General features: G+C 37.2%; 1 protein-coding gene across 15 annotated transcripts in view; it reads right to left on the bottom strand.

Moving 5' to 3' along the window:
- MAGI2 (membrane associated guanylate kinase, WW and PDZ domain containing 2) overlaps positions 1 to 15,650 on the bottom strand; it is a 757,683-nt gene that overhangs the window by 401,044 nt on the left and 340,989 nt on the right. The window contains exon 1 of one of the 15 annotated variants that reach the window (XM_074593015.1): positions 980 to 1,236. The exons of the other annotated variants lie outside the window; for them this stretch is intronic. The gene's annotated coding sequence lies outside the window, so the exon portion shown is untranslated. Of the gene's footprint in view, positions 1 to 979; positions 1,237 to 15,650 lie in introns of those variants that run through there. 15 annotated transcript variants of the gene reach the window in all.

Raw genomic sequence — 15,650 nt, 5'->3', positions numbered from 1 at the left:
TTCAGTATTTCTTGGACATCGGTCAAGCCTCCCCCCTGTTTGCCCACCCCCTTCCCTCCTAATACCTTAAGGCAGTTTACTTCAGAATGAAGCAGAGCATTAACCTGTACAAAATTGCTAATTTGTATATAACTCTCTTGCTGCCATTAAAAAAAAAAAAAAAGAAAAAAAGCAAATGCCTTTTGTTCTAAAAAGGCAGGGAAAATTTTTCAGGAACAAAAGAAATGCATCTGCCCAGCAAGGGAAATGAGAAATTGCTGGGGTTTGTTTCAGATGTTTAGGCATGCTGGTGTTAACAGCGACCATTCAAATAAAAATGTTAATTTCCTTCTGCCTTTCACCTTTTTAAAGATCCTGTTGTCTTTTTCCTAACAAAAAAAAAAAAAAAAAAAAAGCGTATTCCTTGCCATCAGTGAAAAGCCAAAGATCGTAGGAGTGAAATGCATTTGGAATTGCTGAAGAAACACCATTCAAACTTGCTCTACTTGCACTGCCCATTGTTACGATTCAGACAATGTACAACAACAATCACAGCTCAACTTCTAACCATGCCCGCATCCCAAGAAATCCAAAGTCAACAGCTCTTTTTATTTCCATAAGCATCATAATCAAAGCCTTCATTTGCAGTTTCCCTGGCAAAATCTTAACAGCATCAGAACAGTGATCTGACAATTTGTGAAAGAAGCATGCAGTTTGTCTTAAAGCATGGTGTTTCGTACAGGAACTATTCTAAACAAAGACAACACCAAAACCAACACAAGAATCGCGCAAAGCAAGTCCGACTCAGCCCAAGTTTGGATTCAACATCTGGCTGAACACGGTAGTGCCTCTAATTTTGATTTTGGCTTTGTGGGATTAAAACCCATCTAATCTCTTTAACTGACCCCCACCACAGGTCCCAGCTATACTGCTTTACAAATCAAGAGAGGGAGAGAGAGAGAGAAAAAAGGCAAGAAAGAGAGGCAGAGTCTTATCCCACCTTTCCATGGCTCTCAGCCCGTCTGTCTTCGCATGATCTGCAAACCACCTGTACTGATCCAGCCCATTCTGGGGGCAGAAAAATATCTTCCCCGGTAGATGTAGCCTCAGCCGGACTTTGATTTTTTTTTTTTTCGGCACGAATGTCTAGAATCTTCTGCTTAAACCAGACACAGCGAGACAAAACTGCAGCTGAGCTCTTTTGTTTTCCCTCCTCTCCGGGGCTGAAGCAGCGGCGCTCCCGGCGCTCCCGCTCCCCTCCCACCCCCGGCGGCCGCCGGAGCGCTCGGATCCGCCGCCCCCCCGCCAGCCCCCGGCAGCCACCACCTTCCCCAGCCCTGCCCGGCGCCTTCCCGGATTTTTCAGTAAAAGGGGCAGCTTTAGGTGGCGGTCAGGTGATCTTCCTGTGAAAAAAAACAGAAAGGATGCTCGGGGATGGAGCGCATGAATCCGTGGCGGTTTGCAAACTAGCCATTTACATTACAAAGCAGGGCGAAAAATATAGCTCTGAGGAGATCATTAGGCATTCGTCGGCTTTACAGTTCTCCTCCAGCAAGCCACAAAAGCAGGCACGGCGGAGAGAGATGTAATTAAACTTTTCAGTGCTAATAATCACGCATAGTTTGTATACCATGACACTCCTAAATATTTAAAAGTGGGGGCTTATTCCTAAATAAACATAATAATTTTTCATATTTTCATAGAGTTTATGCTGGTTCTGTAAATCCCTTTACAGCTCCTTCCCAACTGTATGGTTTTTTTTTAGAATACAATCTTTAAATATTTATGCTGAAGCCATATTTAATATCTCAACAGCAAATGGACCATACACAACTAAAAACAATTATTAGTTCTTTATTCACATTATTACATTGTAATTCAAATTATCTTTGACATAAGGGCCATTACATGTAAACCTGACTCTCTGAATTGTAGATTATCCAATGGCCCGGTTCCCTGGGATTACCCTGATTAAAGCTACCATACTGTGCAGGGTTTTGGAGCTTAGACTCTAAAAGACTGAAAGAATGAAACCATATCCCCAGATTCTGTGAGAGTCCTAGTTATTGCCAAGTTCTCAGAAAGACCCAAATATTTTTGCCAAAGTTATACTTGCTTGCAACGTATTATTTTTATAAACAAAGACTGTAAATCTTGATAAAATGCTGATTTTTTGACACCAGTTGCCATTAAAAATTCTCCAACAGGTTTAATAAGACCAGAATTTCACCCAACGTATCTCCTTTGCATTCATTATAAAACGTTAGCAAAGAGGAAACATTTGCGAAACTAGACACAAAGGGTAAAGTAGGTATTCATATTTAATCAGACTCTGAGAAACTTTAAATGTGTAGCTGTAATATATCACCTATTTCAGAACAAATCTAAGCCCACCCTCCTATGACCATATTCTTAAAGACTCAAGTTAAAGCCAGAAACCCTACTCCTCTATCCGTCACCCAGCGCAGGCACTTCTAATGCTTCCCAATGTTTCCAGAATATCATAAATAACCATTTACCCATCTCCTATTAACTGCAGATCTGTTCACAGACCACACCTGAGTCCCTCTGGCACTACGCACGGAACACAAATTTCCACTTTTTGCTTTCCACGCTACCACTCTTATGATGTAAGGTTTTTCCTAAGCACACAAAGGAGCAACCTGAATTTGGTTTAGGATACCAAGGAAAAACAGCTATATGAGACACCATGGATTATCTGCACCATATTACTAGGCAATCTCTACAAGATCCATACTGCCAACTCTCTTTATCTTGCTCTGACTTTCAGAGACTTAAGGTTTTTAACTCCTTGTTAGTGACACTGCAGTAGGAGTACTTCACATTATTCCCATCATAGACAAAATTTCTGCCATAGTCCGTGAGCTTTTGGCAGAAGTCAACACTGACTCCAAGGGGCTGGTGAAATTCCCATAACTATAATTCATGAAGCTCTTTCAAACCAGTGTTCCTAGGGGGAAGAAAAAAAAAAAAAGAAAAAAAAGTCACTGGAGTTTTGCTTGTGCTAGAGTTCATGTAATTATATGTTGAAAAAATTTCAGAAGTGGGACCCTTGTCATGCCAAGATAAGCATATCCTTGTAGAAAAATATTCAATGCCTTGCACACTTAACGCTTTTACGATGAAACTAACATTAATATTTTTTAAACACATAAATATTTTTTAACAGAACACCTTTATGATGATCTGAACAATGAAAACCATGGGAGCCAACAGAAGCCAGAAAAAACAGACAATTCCACCTGATCATCTAAGTTTCTGGATGTAAGTGGAATTCCGCAGTTTTGGGCGACTCTGTATATCCACATGTAGTTACTCTATTAATAGTTGTTTCCCTGCATCCTCCTGAAGGAACAGTAGTGAAAGAAGGGTAATGACATATGTTGACTAGAATGGGTCAAATAGAAGAGAATCAACCAGGAAAATCATCTGAAGGGGCTAGCAGGGACAGCCAGACCATTTTTCGTAGTGTAATTACTTCAGAGCTCATAACGCAGAATTGCATACATATCGGTGTTTTCTAACTTGGATATCAGCAACAGCCTTCCGTTGCTATAAAGTCAACATAAAACTTGTTTTTTAGTAAAGAAATCTAACATTGTTGAAAAGGCAAATAGACGCCATTATCCTGCCAGTAATAACGCAGCGTAAATCATGGGGCTGCTTGACAAAATAACCAACCTAAAGCCAACTACTAGCATGCAGTTGTGTCACCCTGTGCACAGGACTCCCATTGAATGGGATGAGCTTCTTAATGAGCAAGATGATCACATCTTACGCATACTTATTACAGCCACCAAAAATGTTCAGTTTAGCAGCAGAGTACACTACAGGTTTTCAACAATAAAATGCTGTGGTCGCCCACCTAGTGCTAAGTATGGTTTATGACTCCCAAAAGACAGTCATTTAATTTCTAAGAAATAAAGCAATGATTTTAGGCTTCCCATAAAGTCTCTTAAAATGCCTGGGCTGCCGCACAAATTGACAGGAACAAGCGATTCTGAATTTACGAGTTGATGCAGTAATAGGTACAGGCCCAATCCACTGGAAGAAACTGGACGATTATCTTCTATCTAAAGGGTATATGTATACATACATATGTAGAGAGAGAGATATATATACAGACATGTGTACGTATTTAACCAAAACCATATAATAAGTATGGATCAAAACCTGTCTCAACCACGCAGATTACAATTATGTTTTGGAAATTGTGTGCAGTAATACTTATAAAAATAAAAATCTGCACAAACCGATCCTTTACTCAAGAAATAAATGCAGTATTTTTTAATCATTAAGTTTATCACCTGTAATCCTTTGAGAGGAATTTGAAAGCTTCCTGGCAGAATCACTATTTTGAAATGATACTCTTTTAAAAATTAGAGCTTTAATTTGAACAACAAAACATACATAATCAAATTATAGAGGCATGACGAAAATAAATTAATGGTCTACTTCGGTATAGAAACAGTCTCAATATTTGCAATGTTAATTTTAAAACAGTAAAAACATGCATACATCAACATAAAGTAACAATAAACCCCCCTATGTTATTTGTAGTACATAACAGCCTTAAGGCTGGATTTATACCTCAAAGAAGCCATAGAACTAGGTTGCATTTTTTTTTACAGTTCATTTATATGCAAGTCAAAAAGGTATATGCTTAAAAATGAAACTATGTCCAATTAGTAGGAAAAAGGATATGTCATGTAAGGGTATTTATAAAGTCTTTTGGAATTTGTGTGGCAAACAGGCATGAATGCTTTCCTTTCCCATTACTCTTGAGATGTAGAATTTGCAAGTCTGTGTTGCAAAAGTAATGCTGAAGGAGATAAAACAATATTAACTTCAGATCCTTTACATCAATATCATTGATGAGTGAAAATATCCAAGTGCATACAAGTTACACACGTAACTTATACAATGGAGAAAACCACGACAAAATTTGCACTGCCAGTATTTTAAGCATCTTTTATCTTCAGAAATACTGTACATTATAATCACTAAGGTTAACTATTTTGGCTGGATTCGGTTTCGTTTCTGGATGTACCTACAGTCCTTTGTGCTCATAGGGGAAAGATTGCCAGGAGGAAAGAGAAAGAAGAAAGGCTGAGGTCAAGATGTGGTCCTATTCCAGTGACACTATAAATAAGCCATTTGACATGTGTGGGCTGTGACCCGTGCTAGAGATAGCATTTAATGCAGGCCCCTCTGTGGAATGAATTAGTCATTATCTTTGGCTTTAAAACAGACATAAAGAACTGAGAGATGGTGAGCAAGGTTAATACAAATATCCTTTGGAGCTCCTGGAATTTTCTTGTCTAATTATGGGAAGCCACAGGAAGAGATTATGGAAACTTTCCCTCCTTCAAAAACCAGATTAAAGATGAAAATAGAAGAAACATAATTCCTTTGAGAGGTAGGAGAAAATTCACCATCCAGCCTGCTAGAATGTCCATGCTGGTTTTATCTTGTGGGAGCGATACAGGAGTGACTTCAGCCCTTGGACACTACTAAAGAAACCGCTTGAGCAAAATGGAAATCGAATGGACAGATCCCATTCAACACTGATGTCAACAGTAGACCCTTACTTGCTGTTTCAGAAGACTGTGCTACAGGAAAACTCATAACAATATAAAAAAAGAGAGTTTGGACTGTGCGTAGCTACCGAAATATCTCATAGCTCTTTTTGTGAAGCAGGAATTCAATACCAATATCCTGGCTAGAATCTAGAGCGAGGATAAATGTTTTGCTGACCCAGACTGAAGAGAGAAAAATTTTATCCTTTACTTTGCCGTATAGATACATGGGTACACCTGTGTATATGCATGTGTGTGATCATTGCTCCGGGTAATTCCTATCAGTCTCAAGAAGGAAAACAGGACGTATTCCTCAGAGTAACACAATACAGTTAAAAAAAGATACATAAATAACTGACTTTTGTATCTAAACTGTCTTCAGTGCTGCTGTTAATCTCTACATACACATCGCTTTCCATCCATGAAATGGCACAGTCATTCCCTTGTACAAAATTTGTAGATGGTTCAATTCAATTCAATATAATTCAATTTGTAGAGGGTTTGTATAATTTGTGTAACTTTCAGCCAAACTTTTACAAAAATTCTTGCCAGCTTATTTGCCAACCAATCCTGAGGTGTGTGTTTCAGAGAACACCGAATGTCTTCATCTAACTGCTAAGCACAGTAGTGTTAATAGCTTTGGCAGAAACAGGTGGGTAGTGATGGAAAAAAATATTAAAATGTCTGGTTATTTTTTGGAGTATATTAATTCAACTTTCTTGGGATAGTTCAACTGTTTCTCCCTGAGACTGTACTAATGCCTGTACAGGCGCATGATGAGAAGGAGAAGATAATTATAGTCCTCTCCAGACAGTGTGTTCATTAAGTGTGCTATTTTGGATAAGTAAGTTTTTAATTGGTTTCCAGTGCCTGTAAGGAGGATGGCCTATGGTAACATGGCAGTGAGGATCCACACCCCTACCGCTTTCCCCTGTTGGAATTCAATAAAGTTTAATTGGATTACAATGGGGGTAGCCACAAGATGTCAATTACTGGTGTATTCACAGTGTGGACCTCTTCTTCCAGTGGCTCTTGATTGACTCACTCTGCACACTTCTCTTATTACAGAACCTCTTCCTCTTCTTCCCAGAGAATAAGTACTGTGCAAAGATGCCATAGTCTTTATTAAACAGAAGCATAATCACGCAACTCTTGTGGCACTGCCTGCAAAAGTTAAAGCTCCACCTGGTCTGAGTTTACAGCATGTGACCTACTTTATTTAAAGCTAGTTCTGGAATGTCCTTCTGCATCTGTGACTTTGCCCATGTGTTGATAGTCTCCCTCCCTAGAACTGGGAAAAGATACCATTTTATGAATTGTGCAAAACCATTCTCTGTCCAAGGGGGGAAAAAAATATATTTTTGTTTGTTCATAGAACAGTTTGGAAAGAACTTCCGCAGATTGCAACTCTTCAGGGTATGTGAAACAATTAAGAAGAATCCTTTACCCTATCTTTCTGACTGCTTCCTAGTCCTTTAATCTGATTTAAGATCTGAAACCATAAAGATATCAAATGCTTTTGTTAAAAGCACCTAGCATGTTTCAAAACAAATGAAAAAAATCCGCGAAAACTGGCCAAAGAATTTGCCAATTCTCCTTTTACACAAATGATATTTTGATGAAATCTAATTTTAAATAAAAATTAATACTTTTGTATGTTTGTTCTTTCCTCTGTTAAATAGTCAGACATAACAAGTTTTGATTTGTAAAACCTTTTAATGGAGAAAAATAATTTCCTGACCTGTAAAGAACAGCTAAAGTGTAAAATTGAAAAATCACTGTGGTTATATCAACATTAATAATGACATGACTGTGTTTTTACTCCAATATTATTTCACCCTGATTTAAGAAGAGCTAAATAGCATGTTAGCAAACATTCCTTAGCCCGGTGTGCAATACTGATCCTACCACTAGTAGAAATGAAACAGAAAGAATAAGAGAATTTAAATTTGCAGGAGGGATAGATGTAATATTATAAAATAACAAGGCTCTTGACTGAGGCTTCTTACACTAGTATTACTGCGCTGTGCTTCCAAGTTATCACATATTTGCTCATCCACATGTTTGCTCAGCACTCACTAGTCCCTATATATGATGCAAACCCCACTTAAAACAAAATTTTAATAACAAATTTTGGGTTAATACCATGCTAATAATAAAATAAAAAAAATCAAATTGTTAAGCATGAAGTCTGTTAATTTATTATATTTCCATGAATCATTACTATAAAAAATGTTATTTATTTATGCATTTAATGTCATAATAAGATAAAGGAACTTACAAAAGAATGCAAAATCCATTTTGGTATTCTATTTGTACATACTTTATTAATGTGCTGGTTCAAAATTAATTATATTTATATAGGGATGCTATAGTACATTTGCAAAAGAAAATGGAAGTCTTATACTATTTGCACAGATAATGCAACTCCACAGTTTGCTAGTTGCAGAATGGTAGCACATTCACTATAGTAACCCTTACGGTTACTTACCAAAGAGTATAATTTTCCGCTGAAGCCAACAAACATTTTACTGAGAAGTGGTTGATTTCAAATTTCAAATGTTATTGTTCTGGAGAGACCCAACAATTGGAAATTATTATGCATGCTCTCTTTTTTTATTTGCCCCCCCGTGTCATATGGGAACAGGAGGTAAGCATTTTCCATACTATTCCTCTTCCACCCTAAAACTCCCAATTTGGGGAAGTCATTGGGACATCTACAGGCTGGGAGTTTAAACTGAAATTCTGGATTTTTTGTCTGTTTGGCTCCGTAGCTCCTACTAACAAAAAGCCATAATGAAATGACTCGAAATATATATATTTAAAAAGTGTCTATTTGTAAATATGGGGTATGATAGACACTTGATGGATCAGATACTATTTAAATTATTTTACTTCATCTTTCTTGTTGTATTTTTGGCATTTTAGTTATGTGTGGTAACATTTTGCAGTGAATAAAAAGTCTCTGGTATTATTATTATTAATAGTATCTATCTTTGTATTCATATGCTGTTTTAAAAGCAATCTTTTTTGCATATTACATATGTTTAAAAACAGTATGAAGAATTAGATAATTTATTTCCTATATGCATGCATAAACTTGATAATTTTAATTTTGCATTTAAATCAATTATTGGATAGTTAAGAGACTGCCAGACTTTTCTGTACCATTTTGATTTTTTCTTTCTAAAAAAAAAAAAAAGCCTCCTATTCATAGTGTACATAGTAATATTCCATCTAGTCATTAATAGTCAAACACGCACACAATGGCACATCTGACATAGGCAGCTGAGTTGGGAATTGAAACCATAATAATTAACAATAGATTTCCTGATCTCACCATGACAAGTAAATGAAACACTCTGCGGTGTGCTTGCCCACTGGAAGAGGGAATTAACTCAGTATGAAAAGCAGAATGGAAGCATATCACTGATTAGATTTAATGCACAAGAAATGCAACAATGGGAAGCTTGTGTCAGCAGAACACATCAAACTCTTTTCTAAATATTGTGCATGAGCATGCAAAAACACACACACATACATATTCCCTATAAGAACCATAGTGAAATAGCAGATGTACAAAACACAATCCCAACTCCAATAAATACATTAAAAAAATAATAAAATTGTATGCTCTTATTTCCTATGGATAATTTAAGTTAATAGTTAAATTTTTCCGGTAATTTTGGTCTCACTGACTTCAGGTTTCCTATTTAAACGACTCCCCTATTTGTTGCCCCTCTGTTTAAGCTCGCGGGTCTTCTCTGTTCAGGACCTTGGAGAGCAACAGCGCCCGGCGCCCCGCCCCGCCCCGCCCCGCTGCCGGCGGCCCTTGGGCCGCGGGAATAAACACCGCTTTGCGCTTTCATTTTACATAAATTATCGTCCTCTCTTCTTCTGGATGTCTCTTATGGCTGCTCCATTTTTCCTTTCCTCATCCTCAAATTCTCTTTTTCTTTTATAGTGGCATTTACTGTTGCAGCAGCTTTCCCATTTGTCTGAAATGAAATGTTCTCCCTTTCATTCTTCAAACTAATTTTTTTTTTATTTTTGGTAAGGCTGCCTTATATTTATTGCTGACAATATCATCGTGGGACATGCAAGAGAAGTATTGTACCAAGCATTACAGTTTTGTTGGTTTAATCTATATCTGGTCAGATATACTGCATTCTTTTACACTGGGTACTGTTACAAAACTTACTTTATAATAACCCTGAATCAGAAATTATTGTGATTGCAGTCATATAAATTTATTCACTACAGTCATAACAATACAGTTGTAGTTATTAATGTTCTATCCTATATTAAACACATTTGAAAGATTAAGATTATCTTCAAAGCTTGAGAAACCAGTTAAAGTTTGAAATTATAACTAAAACCTAAAAACTTATGAGAGCGAATGATCCCAGTCAGTTCGCTGGAACTGCTCACCTGTACAAAGCCACACGATAAGTCCTTGCAGGGTCTGTACCTAATGATCTCATTAAGGCTCAGAGTTTAATTAACTCTCAGACAGATTTAAATCAAGAATGATTCCCAAAAGTCAGTACAGATTCATTGGTGTAACTCAGTGAATTTTTTAATGTTGGTTTCTCAAGGAAAATTAGGTTTCTGTGATGGCATTATGAGAGGGAAGCAAGAAGGGAGGAGAGGAGGATGTGGGTATGACATACACACTTACATGCATTTGCCTGTGTGTCCTTCAGTCTCCCCTACTAAGCTTGAACACAATGGCCAATTTCAAATGATTTTTATACTGCAATCGACTTCTTGTAGCTATCAAGCTTTTACAAGTTTTGTGAAGATACAGGGGGATGGACGAAATAAGGAAAGGCTGAATAAAGAACTCATTCTGAAGCTCAACCACAAGATTCATAAGAAGCTAGTTTTGGGGATGTGGTGCTATGGAAGCATTCTTTCTTTTTAAAAGCTGGGAGAGTTCCGAAAATATATTTTACATCTCTCTCTTAATACTGTGGCTTTTGTAGGTTTACTCTGCTATGTGGAATTCAGAGTGCATCCTCAGAGATGGCCTCCCCATCAGAATAAGAATCAGAAGTAGCTTCTGTTTCTTCACAACAAACAAAACACCCATGCAATGTGCTTCAGAAGATTCTGACACAAAAAAATATCCTCAAATGAAAACAGTCAAACTGTTGAAATGATGTGAAGAACTGCTTGTATTGAAATGCTGTGAATGGCTTATATGGGCTCCAAGGCACTTCCTACCAGAAATCCACTTCTAGTCACTGCACTTCTCAATACCAAGTAGCAAAAACAGGCATTATAAAATGGAAGGTCTGAAGGGTAAAGCCCAGATATTTTCCAAAAAAAAGGGACATGTATCCTTTAGACAAGAAGGAGGAAGGCAAAGTTGCATACAAATGCAATCACATTCAAAACCATAGCCTTAATCTGGATCACTCAGAACTCAGTTTGGGCTAACGTATAGGTCACTACATAACTTGGTACCTGTGGATGAGGAACAGTCCGTCTGGCTCCAGTCAGTCCCTAAAGACAAACTTCATAGGTCTGAGGTGAACGTTAGACTCTACAAAGCACGTTGGGCTGAAGAAGCAGCTCTTTCTTGGGGAGATCTCACAATGGCACAAAATCACAGGTCTTACTTCCATATGCAGTGAAAGAAGAAGGCAAGCCATCCCCATTACAAGGCCAGTAGTTCTTGATTGTGACATTATTATTACTGAGATCCCATGTCTTCAAACTCAAAAGGAGACCAAATAATGCCAGTCACTCTATAGGCACTGAGAGTGATGTCATGTGGAAACCAAATCTGATACAGTATGCTACTAATAAATAATATTTCATCTCTAATGGCTCTGCCTTTTTCCTAGCACAAATAAAAATGTTTTTTCTAAAGTGTTTCTGATGACTTGACTATGATGGAGATCAAAACTTATCCATAACCCACCAGAAGTGTTATTTTCTATAAGGATTCTAGAATTAAGCAGCCCCACACTTCAAACGTGATTACATTTAGCTGCAATACAAGATACAAAGATCTTCTGTAAAAAAACACACACTACCTTTTTTTTGCATATTAAAAATAATAATAATTGTTATTTATCTGTTTTTCTGCTAATCTGAGCTAAAAGATATGAGTGGTAATGCGCAGTGAATGGTATCAATAGGAAGATTTAGAGAGTTAACATTTCCTAGGTCTTATATCCTATGCAATGGGAACATTAGAAACAGTTAAAATACAGATGAACACTTGCAGTGGCTATCTGTAAAACTCAGAAATAATTCTAAAAGCTCAATCTCTAATGATACCTTAGGTGGAAAGTTTATCTGATTTATAATCATGTGTTGGCATCCCAAGCACACAGCTTACAGTCTCCTCAGAAGGCAGGTAGCTGCAGCTGCTGATTTTCCAGAGTGTCAGGCCTTTATCCAGTTGTCAGACTCAACACCAAGAGCCTAATCTTGCTTTTCCTTCTACTGTATTTTTCTTTATTCTGTGGAACACCTTAGCACATGAAGAGAAACTCATTTTTGACATACATGTCAAGATTTCTAATATTGCAGTTTACCTCACTGCACCTGTTCTCCACTGAAAAGGAAAATTCTTGTGAACAAAGGTTACATATACCAAAATTCAGTGCATATTCATTCATCCCTTCCAGTACTGAATGCTAACTTACTTTCTGATATGAAATTTGATAAAATCATTTTTGAGCCCTAACTTTTGAGTGTTGTTGCTAAAAGCTCTTTATAGCCTAGCAAGCACAAAATACAATCAGAACATTTTATTGCAAATCTTTCTGGCTTGCTACTACATTAAATTATGATACAGAAGGACTTTTCATTGTAAAAAAAAAAAAGAGTAGGACAAGAGTAACTTATCTATGTCTACCCCAAAATGAGAGCTGAAATGTTGGCTAGACTACAGATCTAGGACGAGGGGTAATGGCTTCATACTAGAAGAGAGTAGATTTAGATTAGATATTAGGAAGAATTGCTTTACTGTGAGGGTGCTGAGGCCCTGGCACAGGTTGCCCAGGGAAGTTGTGGATGCCCCATCCCTGGAATTGTTCAAGGCCAGGCTGGATGGGGCTTTGAGCAGCCTGGTCTAGTGGGAGGTGTCCCAGCCCGTGGCAGGGGGGTGGGAACTGGATGATCTTTAAGGTTCCTTCCGACCTAAACCATTCTATGATTCTATGATCTTGGCTGCTGGTCTCATGGTCTCACGTTCATGCTGGTCTCATGAATCCCTAAAGGATTCATAAGGGGAGTTCTGGATTTTCGTATTGCAAATAAATCTAATCTGATTACAGTGATGGTACAGGCAGCAGTTTTCCTATATAGAATATTATGGGTATTTTTAACTGTGAATAAAGTACAGTAGTTATTCATCCACATGGGATGTACTGCAGATGCTACATTGAGCTTTTGGCATTCTTTTTCTGCTAGTCAATATTTTCATGCCATAGTAAAATATTCTATTTTACAGATAGTCTTAGATAAGAAAGAGTTGCTTAATCAATACAATGATCTTATTGACAGTAGAGTAGCCTACTGAATATTATTGGCATTTCATCACAACAGGAAAAACAGATGATCGAAATGTGGAAAACTCATTTCTTTCAAAGCGGGCTATAGTCAGATAAAGTGTATTCTGAATTGAAAACTAGATAATGAATGGCTGGATTGCTTCTGTCCTCTCCTTCAGAAGGTCAAGTAGGATATACTGGGAGGAAGTTCTTTCCTATTTAAGACATGGTTAAAACTGTCATCTATGCGTCTCATTTCATGAGATAAGTATCCCAAAGGGAAGGAAGAGAATTGCCAGAGATGAGTGATGATCTGGACCATCGCTATGAGGAATAGTGACTGAAAGAAGCTCAATGACTCCTCTTTGAAAACTATGGATCTGTGTATACAAGATACGCGCGCCTGTCGCGTGATTCTATGGCTCGAGTTTTCAAAGACTATCTATATCCCACTGAATTGCATAGGAAAATCCAGGAGACAAATCATAAGAAAAAAGCTCTTCACCTATCTACTCAGAGTATAAAATCATGTTATATAATTCTTGTTAACATTCTGGATGGGTTCTTTTCCCTTCCTTTCTTCAGACCATATTTTCATTCAAATCTGATCACCATGCAGACTTCTATTGTAAAATGTATTGCTATTAATAATTTAATCATAGCTGAGGTGCACAAGGTTATTTGCGTTTTGGGGGGCAGAGGTTATTTTACTAAATTTAAAAATGAAAGAATAAAAGAAACATGACATGACTCTGAAAAAGGCCTCGCTACTTTAGGACCTATATATTCTAATCCATAGCACTGTGGAATTCTTCCCTGAGGGAAAAAAAAAAAAGAAAAAAGAAAAAAGAAAAAAGAAGTTAAATATTAAATGGGCACAAACATTTCTTAAACTCTGTCACAATTTCCAGACACAGTTCATTTGGCATAATTGCGCTTTCTTGTTTTCATTCACTGACCCTAAAGTCCAACTTTCCCACTTTCCACGGTATTACCAATGGATTAACAATTCTGAAAGCCAACCAAGCCAACACTGGTGGTGGTGACGGAAGATTTTAGTCTTTCCATGGAACACTGCATTGTGCAGTTAGTTAAACTAATTTGAGAGGTGATGAGATAATCTAATGATCTGCAGTCTAGTATAGTTTCTCATATCAATATCCCCTCTGGAAAGCTAAGAGACATAAAAACTTATTCCTGTCAGAAATACAGGAAATGCCTGCCTCAGGAAACAGTTAAAAATCCATGCATGCAAAAAACCATAAATCTATCAAGTAAGATAACTGTATCTTTAGATATCCCCATCTCAATGTAGAACACTTAAGCCTCGACACCCCAATAGCTGAAGTAGTGATAGCATAAGAGAGCGGAATATTCCCCCATAAAATATAAATTAAGATGCTGAGGTTGCAATCACTATCCCCAAACCAAACAAATATAAAATAAAATAAATAAAATAAAATAAAATAAAATAAAATAAAATAAAATAAAATAAAATAAAATAGACCTTGGACCTTGCCTAAGAATTGCACAGCAGAACAGAAAACAGCATTAAGCATGCCTGGAAGTAACATAGCTGACATAATTACAGGAGAAAAAAAAATCAAAGAAATAAAAAACGTTCATGTACCATGAAACTTGTGCTTCAGCAAATATGAGATCGATGGATTATATGGCTTTCGAAGGCTTTCATTTACAGTTAAATCCAAACTGAAACACCAGAGCATTAAAGTCAGAAAAATCTGAAGGTTAGCATTTTTTTCAATGAACAAAGTATTAAAAGTACTCCCTAAGTGAGCACTTCTTTTGTTATATAAATCCCTGTTCACTGAACCGATTTCCTGTTAGTAGACTGAACCATGGATTAGGTACATTTGATTTGAAGAATGTCACTAATGAAACAAATCATCAGGAAAGGAAAGAGAATTTTAAAGTGTGGTTAGTGCACTGCAGGGTCATAGTGACGATGTTTTGTACAGCAGGGTTGAAACTCAATGGAACAAAATAAGGGGGAAATGTGAGGGTATAAAAAGGGATTTATGATGTGGCTTCGGAAAGCTGAACTCTCTGAAAGAGGCACTTGGAACCGAGGTAGCTGATGAAATATAAATGTCAACAACCATTATAGCTTAATGCAAGCGAAACATTGGTAGTACAAAGTTATAAAGAAGTGTGTCTGTAGTTGAAGTTGGTCTAGGTTAATGGAGGCCGTATGTTCTTACAATATGGATCAAACAATCGGCAGTCACAGCCCCCAGCTTCCTCCACTAATGTTGTTGTTAAATTGGTGTAATTTTAAGCAAGTCATGACTGCAATGCCTCAGTTTACCTGTTTATGAAACCGAAAAGCTATTTAACTGTGCTGCAGGGCTTAATTATGCTCATAAATACATGGGATCGTTGTAGGAAACATTATATGCATGTGAATTTTTACGAGCATAACATCTGTATCAATAGTTCTTTGAATAATAAGAAAAGACATGAAATCTGCAGGATTGCAGGTGTAAAGAAGGTGGCTTTTTTTTTTTCCATCATCGTATAGTAAGTTACACATAAT

Source organism: Larus michahellis, chromosome 1 (genome assembly GCF_964199755.1).
Source record: "Larus michahellis chromosome 1, bLarMic1.1, whole genome shotgun sequence".
Classification (NCBI taxonomy): Eukaryota; Metazoa; Chordata; class Aves; order Charadriiformes; family Laridae; genus Larus; species Larus michahellis.
Note: the sequence above shows the minus strand (reverse complement) of the source record. Positions and strands in the feature narration are given on the sequence as shown.